Source organism: Zootoca vivipara, chromosome 3, assembly GCF_965207765.1.
Source record: "Zootoca vivipara chromosome 3, rZooViv2.hap1.1, whole genome shotgun sequence".
NCBI classification, from domain to species: Eukaryota; Metazoa; Chordata; class Lepidosauria; order Squamata; family Lacertidae; genus Zootoca; species Zootoca vivipara.
Genome location: NC_142586.1, coordinates 87554782 through 87565601, shown reverse-complemented (window position 1 = coordinate 87565601; position 10820 = coordinate 87554782). Strand labels below are relative to the sequence as shown.

The following is a 10820-nucleotide window of genomic DNA, read 5'->3' as shown; positions in this document are numbered from 1 at the left end:
TCATATTTACCTACTTGGGCATCACACATAAGGAAACGAGGAAATATCTGCTGGACCAGGCCAAAGGTCCACCTAGTCCAGCCGAGTCATCCTCACATATAAGAAACCCGTGAGCACCATTAGTGAGAAGAGCAACAAACAATTAAATAGAGGCCATCTCATGGTGTATTGCAACACAATTGTATGGAACAGTTTGCCACGCCGATTGGGTGATTAGCTCCATGGCACCACAGAACTTTCTTTTGGAGCTATCTGGTAAAGCACCAAGAGTCTCAAACCAGGGACTCTGGAAGGGAGAACCAAGTCGACTTATTTTCTGTGCACAGTGAATGCTTGTCAAAGGAGGAGTGGGTGCCACTGCTGCAGATGAACAGAGGGTGGAATTCCAATGCCTAGCTCACCAGGCCCAGGAGATAGAGGCTCCACCTCGGTGTAAAAGGGTGCTGACACTCTTCTCCCTGAGCTACCTTTGTTGGACCAAGAGCTTTGTCTCAGAACACTACCAGCCCTGGCCCACCTGTGAAGCTATAGAGAAAACTGACTGATCCATGTGGTGAACCATGTTTTACAGCACGATAAGGACCACTGCTGCATGGAGCAATGGGAAGCAGTTGGCTATGCCCACTGTTCCTGATACAAGGCAATTGGGCAGATGCCCCAAAGTCTTCTGGGTCCTCAAAACAGCATAGAGACACCCCTCCCTCACATCTGTCTGTCTGTCTGTCTGTCTGTCTGTCTGTTTGTCTGTCTGACTCTCTCTCTCTCTCTCTCTCTCTCTCTCTCTCTCTCTCTAGCAAGCAGCTCTTTTTCAGTTTTACATTTTGTAAGAGTGATGCTGTTGGAATGTTTATTTAGCATGACATTATCTGCAAGAAGAAACTTCACTGATTTTTATTTATTTATGCTCATAACCCCATTTATCATTTCAGTCTACCTAGCAGGTATTGTCTCATCTCAGAGGAGCCACAGTGACGGTGGGGGGGGGGGGAGAAAGTGAAAACATGCTACCCCCTTGCCAGTGGATGCATGTTTAGTGTTGCACCTGTGCTTTGTGGTTTAAAAATATCCCTTAAATCTCCATTAATAACTACTATCAAAGTCCCATCTAAACCCTGGTACAATTTTCCCTCTCTTTCCCACCACCAGGGAAGGATAGAACACTGTCATTACGTGTCCTTTAGATCTCTGTGCGGCTCTTTGTAATTGGATGGCATTTGACTCAGTCGATTGAAAGCGCAAAGCCCGGCCTGCATCACAGAGTCTTGCCTCCTCTTTTTTCCCAGAACAGGAAGGGGAAATTGCTGGCATTACATAAAAGCTTCGCAAGCACATATTCTATCTATATTTATTTCTCTTTTGCAGTCTGTTCCCCACCACCACACACACACACACACACACACACACACACACAAGGCTGGGCTTGCCAAACAGTTGCTGCTTTAGTTTCTCTACCACCCGCTTTGTATTTCTGGGGGAAAGATTGCAACCATTTGTTTCATGGAGAATATGCCTATCAATGGATACAGGGGCAGACTTTGCTCTTTCAAATTTCAGCAGTGACCTGTGAGAGGCCAAAATTCAGCACCCCCTTGCCTTCTGTTCTGCTCAATTCACTATGCAATAGTTGTGATGCCCTGCAGCGCCCCCTAGGCTTGGCGCCCAGTGTGGCAAAACTGGTTGTACTGCCCTAAATCTGCCTCTGGTGGCTACTAGCCATGATGGCTATACTCTACCTCCACTGTTGGAGGCAGGATGCCTCTGAATGCCAGTTGCTGGGAATCACAAGTGGGGAGAGTGTTGTTGCACTCAGGTCCTGCTTTGGGACTTTTCATGGGCATCTGGTTGGCTACTGTGAGAACAGGATGCTGGTCTAGTTGGACCATAACCCAGAGACAGTAGGATAGAGAGTGGGATGGGTCCGAACACTGCCCAAATACCAAGGTTTTTAATCTGAAGCAGCAGCAACAGAAAACTCCAGTTACATCAGTCCCGAAACTAAACACAACCACCATGGACCACCCAAACTTGTACCACCCAGCAAGGAAGCAAACAGAAATGTTTTCTACTTTGGGGGAAAGAGAAAATGTTGTCAAGATGGTCATAGCCCTCTGACCTCCCAAGGTTGCATTCCAGCACATATTTACCAGGATTGAAGTCCCAGTATACTCAATGGGTCCCAAGAGGAGATTTGTGACTGTGTCTTTGCCAAAGAAGCACATCTGGGATTGGGCTGCAAGTGCTTCAAAGGGCAGCAAAGCCAGTGACTTGTGGGAGGGGGAGCTCCATTAGAGCTCAAAAGGCTTGGAAAAATATCCATACAGATGGCAGTAGGGGAAAAAGAACTCTCCCCTGGCAGATAGTTGCAAAATGTGTTATATTTATTGCTTCCAAAGGAGTACAATTGACCACAACAGTACAGCCACTCTGTGAATGTGTGGACACTGTCTGATTCATTGGAAAATTATGTTAATCATTTTCATTAAAGTTTTTTTTTCAGAACAAAGCAGAAAAGAACAAAACAGAGTTAGTTGCAGTGTGTGCTGCAAACACCTTCTACCAGCTGTTGAACAAATCTTTGTCTTGTTGGTCTACGATGCACAGTGCAGTCTGCCAAGAGAGTTATTGATTCTGCCACAAAGTCATCCTTGATTGCTAGACTGTTCTTCCAGCAATATGTGACCTCTGACTTGACAGTTTCCTTTATTCCTAACATGGTTCCCAACTTGTTGCTCTTCTCCATCGAAAACTTCCTGGAAGAACCTTCACGAAGAGGCAGCCACTATTTATGTAAACGAAGATGTCCATTAAATTTGTGACCAGTTGTTCAACAGTATGTGGGTGGAAGCATCTTGAAGAAGCAGATATTTCCTTTCCAGAACACACTTCTTCATTTTAACAGGCTCCAAGTCCAAATCCCACCATCGCGCTTCTCTAGTGGAAACAAAATAAAAAAATTCCTTCCAGTAGCACCTTAGAGACCAACTAGGTAAGTTTGTTATTGGTATGAGCTTTCGTGTGCATGCACACTTCTTCAGATACTTCTGCAGTGGTGGTGGTCCCACAAGTACTGCCATCTGCAGGGTGGACAACGTTGGGCGTCAGAACAGGCCCAAGATGACAGTAGGCACAGAGGTCAAGTGGATGCCTGCCTGTCTCCTTCCACACAGCCACGCGGTTGCATCCTTAGGCTTTCTGAGAGTTCAGGGGCCACCACAGCTGCTAGAAAACGATTATTTCATCTTCCTTTCAGAGCGGCCATCCTAGCAAGCATAGGCAACCAAACGAGGTTGACATTTAAAGGAATGGCAAAGATTACATTTCTGAGATTATATTTAATATGAGTGGCCCAATTAGTCAAGCAAAATCAATACATTTCTACTGAATAATAAGCCTGGCACATTCTAATGCAAGCTCCTTAGGAGGAGGGAAAAATAGCCTTATTTTTCTACATTCATTTTCTGTTGTGACATCTCTGGCTGCCTCAAATGATGCATAATGTTATTTTCATCTCTTTCAATTGAATTTTAGTACGTTCCCTTCTTTGATCTATCAATTTCAATATTCATTCATCAAAGCATTATCAAAAGGGGACAGGAACAGATGTAGGTGGAGAAGTCGTCTGTGCCTTGCCCAGCATCACCCAAGGTTTGTACAAAAGTCAATGCACAGAATCTGTTCCTTTCCCCTTTGCTGAAAAACGGGGAAGTTTCCTCTGAAGGAGACAGTGCAGGAGTTTTTGTGCTTTTGCTGAATGACTGAGAAGAAATCACAAAGCTGGAGAGGCGAACACTTGTAGGATGTTCACACTGGTGACTTAAAATGCAGTGAGATCAGCCTCCTGCCCTGCTGTGTCCCAGGCCACATTTGCATGGTGTTGTGCACATCAGATATGGGGTAGGGTGCACATTACCTTTTTGGGTCCCTCATGATGACTGTAAGACTCACACAAACCCCATAATTTATATTCACGAACCAGTTCCACTTCTCCAACTCTGGAGGGTCGCTAAGTGGCTTATGTTCACTGTTCCATTAATAAGGTAAAGGTAAAGGGACCCCTGACCATTAGGTCCAGTCGTGACCGACTCTGGGGTTGCGCGCTCATCTCGCATTATTGGCCGAGGGAGCCGGCGTATAGCTTCCAGGTCATGTGGCCAGCATGACAAAGCCGCTTCTGGCAAACCAGAGCAGCACATGGAAACGCCATTTACCTTCCCGCTGTAGCGGTTCCTATTTATCTACTTGCATTTTGATGTGCTTTCGAACTGCTAGGTTGAGCAGTGCTTTTTTCTGAGGGTACTCAGGGATATGCGTACCCCTAAACATTTTGTGTTGCCCCAACCGACCAACAGATGGACCGACATGCCAGCTGTTTCTGCAGTAGCAGCACAGACTGGAACTCCCTGCCGGTGCCCAGGGATGAGAGTCTAGAGCAGCTGCGGTGGAGGCAATGATGCTCCTCCTCCTCTTGGCAGGCTAGAGCCAGCCAGCGAGCACTCACCCCTTCTCACTCAAGCCAACCCCGCCATCGCCCTTCCTGTCCTCTCAGTGCCGCAGCCACCTCGATTCCCTCGTCCGGGGGTTGGGAGAGGGTTAGCGGGGAGGAAGAGGAAAAGGATGAGGGGTAGCAGCCAAAATGAGAGTACCCCTAAACAATTGGTGGCACTGTGGTGGGACACAGGTGGCACTGTGGGTTAAACCACTGAGCCTAGGGCTTGCTGATCAGAAGGTCGGTGGTTCGAATCCCTGTGACGGGGTGAGCTCCCGTTGCTCAGTCCCAGCTCCTGCCAACCTAGCAGTTCGAAAGCATGTCAAAATGCAAGTAGATAAATAGGAACCGCTACAGCGGGAAGATAAACGGCGTTTCCATGTGCTGCTCTGGTTTGCCAGAAGCGGCTTTGTCATGCTGGCCACATGACCCAGAAGCTATACGCCGGCTCCCTCGGCCAATAATGCGAGATGAGTGCGCAACCCCAGAGTCGGTCACGACTGGACCTAATGGTCAGGGGTCCCTTTACCTTTACCTTTAAGAGTGATTTAATAGCTCTCCAGTCAATTCAGTTAATCTAATGGTTGTGGCCTTGAGCCCCCACAGTGGCAAAAGATTCCTGCACTGCAGGGGTTTGGACTAAATGACCCTCATGGCCCCTTCCAACTCTGATCCATGATTCTATGAATCTATGATTCAGTCACTCACCGGCAGGAAGTATGTGATAAGCTGGACCGAATTTAGTAGTGAGCTATTCCGTCACCATTGCTGCTGTTGTTATTTCTATATTCCCCTTCACCTAAAAACACAAAAATAAAATACTGAAAGATCATGTGGATCATCAATGACGAACATATCACTGAAGGTCGTATCGACATCATTGACATTGTGATGGCCACACACAACTGTACATACAAGAGCAATCACAGTCTCTCTATTTTGGAGGGCTAGTTTGGGTCAGAACTTGATGCTGTATGACTCGGAGTGTAAACATCAAGTGAAATCAGCAGAGGAGCTGCATTTTTTCAAATTTTCTTTATCCTAGGATAAACTCTTCCAGTTGTCGCAGGGCTTGGGTGAAAGCAGCCTCTCTCTTCCCAACTTCTTTGTAATGAAATGGAATAGGAGGGGCGCTGTTGTTTTTCTCAGGAAGACAGATGCCCACTAATGGAGGAGACCTTTCCCCTTCGCCGCCTCCTGCTGGAGAATGAAACCCAAGGCTCAGCTGCCTATTCATAGGGAGACTACTTCCTATGACTGGTCGCCTGTCAGGCGCGCTTGATGAGCAGAGTCGCTTAATCAGGAGACGGGGAGCTGCAGGCGAGCGATAAAGGGGGATCTTTTGTATCTCGGTGTACAAAAATAAAAAGCAATTTCATCAGGCAGAGCCGGGAAGAAACAGTCTTTGCAATTTCATGCTGGGAAAGAATGAAGGCAGCGGGAAAGGGGTGGAGAGCGAGACGGAGAAGCAGCCTCTGTGCGACGGCTCGCTTCTCCAGGGAGAGAAATGGCGGCAAAACAGGGACCCAGAGAACTCTGCCAAGAAAATGAAAGATCTTTCCTCCAAATAAATGAGGTTCTCTGAGAAATAATAAGCCTACAGGAGGCCTGGCATGGTGTTGTTGTTTACTCTTGGCTTTCCTTTCATTGCCATGGTGAGGTGCATCCCATTTCTACTCTGTCAGTAGCCACATCACCCCGGACTTCATTTTGGTGCAGGATTAAACCAGGGTAAGAGGGCTCTGTTTAGCCTTATTGCCCAGCTGATGCCACTGAGGATGCTGAACTAGACTAGCAGTGCCATTTTCTCCAGCACTTAGGCCACTCTCTTTTTCAAACTGTCTGGAGAAAAATATCCTGGAGAAAATAAAGGAGATGCTTGTTTAGAAGACATCCGAAGGCAGCCCTGTTTAGGGAAGCTTTTAATGTTTAACAGATCATTGTATTTTAATATTTCGTTGGAAGATGCCCAGAGTGCCTGGGGAAACCTCACTAGATGGGTGGAGTATAAATAATAAATTATTATTATTATTATTATTATTATTATTATTATTATTATTCTCTGCATTCATATACTGCCCCTCTGCCAAGGCTCTCACAAGGCATTTTATTACTTTAAAATGCTAAAACCAATAAACGATATTAAAATGCAGAGTGACAGAGTGCCCTCAGGCTGATGGTATACAAGGGACCTGGGCTGGGCTTCCTGGCTTCTGCCTCCCCTCAGGGCATGCCTGGCCTTCAGTAGCCTCAGGGAAACCAGAGGCTACTGCCCTGACCATTCCCTCAACGGCTCTGTCAGGAGTGGAGGCAATATACTCCCTGGCCTTAGCTTCCATGCTGCTCAAGTGATAAGCTTGTCACAGTCACACGCTCCCACAGAACTGCTGTTTCACACAACCACTTAGAGGCACTCCCATCCCCGCACTTGCTGGTCACTTTCCCCACTCTCTTTCCCTTCCTTCACACTTGCCAGCCATTTCCCCCTTCCCCCCCTTCCCTCACCTAGCATCTCCACTTTCTCTGCCACCACAACCACTTTTAAAATAATCTGGGCCACTTCCCCCTGACACCGCCGCTTTTACCTCCTGGGTGACTGAGCTACTAAAGGACTCTTGGTGAGTCCATGGATGAAGCCTTAAATTGGGGGTGGTGTGTGGTTCTTACGATGCTGCTGGATGCAATTCCCACCATCCCTGGCTCTTGGCTGTGCAAGTCCAACAACATCTGGAAGACACCAGCTTGTGGGGGGGGGGCTGGAAACTTGATGCTTATAGACCGCATGCCACAGAATCCCAGTAGATTGGGTGGATGGGGGCAAAGCAGGCTGTTGGCATCAGTCCTTGCCTGCGGTCTTTCCAAAGGGTTGACTGCTGTGGGAAGCAGGGTGTTGGACTAGCTCCAGCATAGTTTTTCTTCTGTTATTAATTCATAAGTGACACTTGATTGTTATTTTTATTCCATTGCACTGAGATGTGTCCCATTGCATAAATATGCATAAATATGCTAGAACGGCGTCACTTTGCTGTGTAATGCAAAAAGTTTGACATCTTTGTCAAGGTGGGCCTTCCTTCTGTAGGATGGCCACATACAGGGGCGTAGGAAGATAGGGGCGGTGGGGGCGGTCCGCTCCGAGCGGCGCAATCCCAGGGGCTCCATCACGGCTGCCCGGCCCACCCCAAAACACGCGCCCCGCCCCTGCGCACGGTGCGTCCCACCCCCAAACGCGTGCCACGTCCCTGGGGGCAGCACGCCTGCTCTCTGCCCCCAGTGGCGGAGCATGAAGCTCCGCCGCAGGCCGCATACATGTCACCCCCCCCCCAAAAAAAAGAGGACAAGAGGGGACAGAGATTGGCAAAGAACCTGCATGGGCTAGTTTACAGTCATACCTCGGTTTAAGTATGCTTCGGTTTGAGTATTTTCAGTTTAAGTACTCCGTGGCCCATCTGGAACGGATTAGTCCACTTCAGGTTAAGTACGCTTCTGTTTAAGTACGGACTTCCAGAACCAATTACACTCATACTTCGGGTAACGTACGCTTCAGGTTGAGTACTCCACGGACCTGTCTGGAACGGATTAATCCACTTTCCATTACTTTCAATGGGAAAGTTCGCTTCAGGTTAAGTACGCTTCAGGTTAAGTACAGACTTCCAGAACCAATTGTGTACTTAAACCGAGGTACCACTGTATAGGCAGAGATGCAAGGTTAGAAATCATTGTCACAATTTAAATAGAAACACAGTAAATCTTACCCAAAAGCTTGGCAAGGGGTTGGACTGGATGGCCCTTGTGGTCTCTTCCAACTCTATGATTCTATGATTCTATGATTCATAGGCTCCCTTGCTTCCCTGGCAAGAAGCGGTATCATTGTGTCCCCCTGTCCCTTGACAAGGAGATGTTGGGTGTCCAGAGCAGCAGAGTGTCAGGTTTCAGTGAATTCTGATCCTCCCCCCCTCACGGCAGACAGCCAAGGAAGTAGACGGGAAGCTCTTACCAAGTCTTCAGTATTCACAGCAAGAGGCCTCTGTGCGCTGCCCCTTAGGTTAATGGCATTGCTCCAACTGAGCTCCTCCCCTCCCTCTTATTAGCAACAGCACTTCCCCTTACGGTGGCCGCCAGGGGCTAACTGTCTCTGAGTCCTTTGCTCTTCCACTTGCAATGCATGTCGGATTCTGGGAGAAGGGGGGGTCAGAAACGCTCTCCAGTGATAACGTCTCAGCTGGCTGTTCTGCCTCTGCCTCCCCCTTCTCTTCTCCCAACACCTTCCACATCTTCTGTTTGCCTGTCTCTGAGCTGTGACCTTCCTCAAACCACTGCTGTAATTCAATACTGCCTTCCTCTTCTCTGGAAGATTCAGTCTCGTCCCCCTCAGTCCAGTCCCTGACACAGAGGAGTGGCCTGGGAATGACACGGACAGGCAGGTGGGCTCTTAGCCGCTCAGAGCCAGAGTGAAGAGGCATGATTTTTGCACACACCCTGGGCCTGAGCTCTAGTGTTATTTCAGTTGCAAGGTTTTTAACTGGGGCAATCAGACTAAGATCCACTATTTGACTCTTGATTCAAAACCCTAAAATGTATTTTATATTATTGACTTTTTATTTCTATTCTTTGTATATCGTATTGTTGTTTTATTGCTATGGCCAATGGCTGATGCAAATAAAGATTCATTCATTCATTCATTCATTCTAGTGTTATAATGACAGGGACAAAAACTTTTCTCTACCCACTTTCTCTATGCCATGCATAATTTTTATAAACTTCAATTGTGTCACTTCTTACTCACCTTTTCTCTAAACTTAAACACCCCAACCTGCTTCAGAAAACACCATGAAGTGGAGGGGGAAAGCTGAAGGCTGAGAACGGCATTGGAATGCCACAGCCATATATTGTTGGCCCTCTTCACTCTCTCAAAATAGGCTTCAAGCAGTGAGTAGTCAAGATGGTTTAAATTGCTAGTGCCATGTTGAATTTGATAATAAGCCAGTCTAAATGTCTTTGAATAACTACACACACCAAGATATATTCACAGCTAATCCCTTGGGACCGAAATGATGTTGAATTTAGTGAAGTGGCTCTTGAGTTGAGATGGCTGTAGGAATTACCAAGAGAGGGTCACGCATATCTGCTGTGCATTTTAAAGGTTCTTTTCCCCCCCCCCAACGTGGGGAAGTTTCATAGGAGAAATCCTTCAGGGCTCTTAACTCCTATTATGAACACATTTGAAATGTCAGCGGCTTTCGGTAGACGTTACTAAGTTGCGCAATGCGTCATTCCCTCTTTATTCGGAGGTATCATTTTAAAAAATAAATTTTATTATAAAAATTAATTTCTGAAGTGCACTGATTATCTGATCTGTCTTCTGGTCATATACATCTTTTTTTACTATGCAGTAGCTTTCCATATGGTTTGCCAGTATCTGAGTCAATAGCAAGGAGTCAATGGGGAGGAGTGAGGGCTAAAATGGAGTAAGGAGAAAGTGCTGTCTTTCCTATTAACAAACTTGTGATACTGAGTCGTATTTCTAAATGGTTGCTCAGGAAATGCTCACAAGTTTTGTCATTTTAATGTTTTGCCCATAGTGCCAAAAATTGCGAAGGCCAGGCTTGGCATGGTAGCAGGAAGCTAGGAAGCTGTCTTAGTCAGTCTGCTATACTGACTGTCAGCTGCTCCCCAGAATTTCAGACAGGGCTCTATCTCAGTCCTACCTAGCGATTGAACCTAGAACCTTCTTCATGCAAAGATCCTCTACCACTGAGCTATGGCCCTTCCTCATAATACACGGGGTAGTCAGTTCAGTTTAATGACTACAGCAGCCTTTTCCAACCTGGTGGTTGGCGGTTTGAATCCCCACGACGGGGTGAGCTCCCGTTGTTCGGTCCCAGCTCCTGCCAACCTAGCAGTTCGAAAGCATGTCAAAGTGCAAGTAGATAAATAGGTACCGTTCCGGCGGGAAGGTAAGCGACGTTTCCATGCACTGTTTGCCAGAAGTGGCTTAGTTATGCTGGCCACATGACCCGGAAGCTGTACGCTGGCTCCCTTGGCCAGTAAAGTGAGATGAGCGCCACAACCCCAGAGTCGTCCGTGACTGGTCAGGGGTCCCTTTACCTGTACACTCTCCAGATGAAGACAGGAGTGCCTGGCGTGCTCTGGTCCATGGGGTCACGAAGAGTCAGACACGACTAAACAACAACAACACCCTCCAGATGTTTTGGACTACAACCATGATTAGCATCAGCCGACTTATCTAGAGGACATCAGGGTTGTTCAATGGCAGTAGAGGTAGCGCTAGATTGGTTCCACCAATGTCCTGACTCCCACCACTGCCCTGCCTCAC

General features: G+C 47.2%; 1 long non-coding RNA gene across 1 annotated transcript; it reads right to left on the bottom strand.

Moving 5' to 3' along the window:
- Positions 1 to 2355: 2355 nt before the first annotated feature.
- On the bottom strand, positions 2356 to 8881 carry LOC132591831 (uncharacterized). Its single transcript, XR_015949118.1, has 3 exons — positions 8239 to 8881; positions 5195 to 5285; positions 2356 to 3260 (listed from the first exon to the last, which is right to left on the bottom strand). It is a non-coding gene; the product is annotated as an uncharacterized LOC132591831 (long non-coding RNA).
- Positions 8882 to 10820: the final 1939 nt, after the last annotated feature.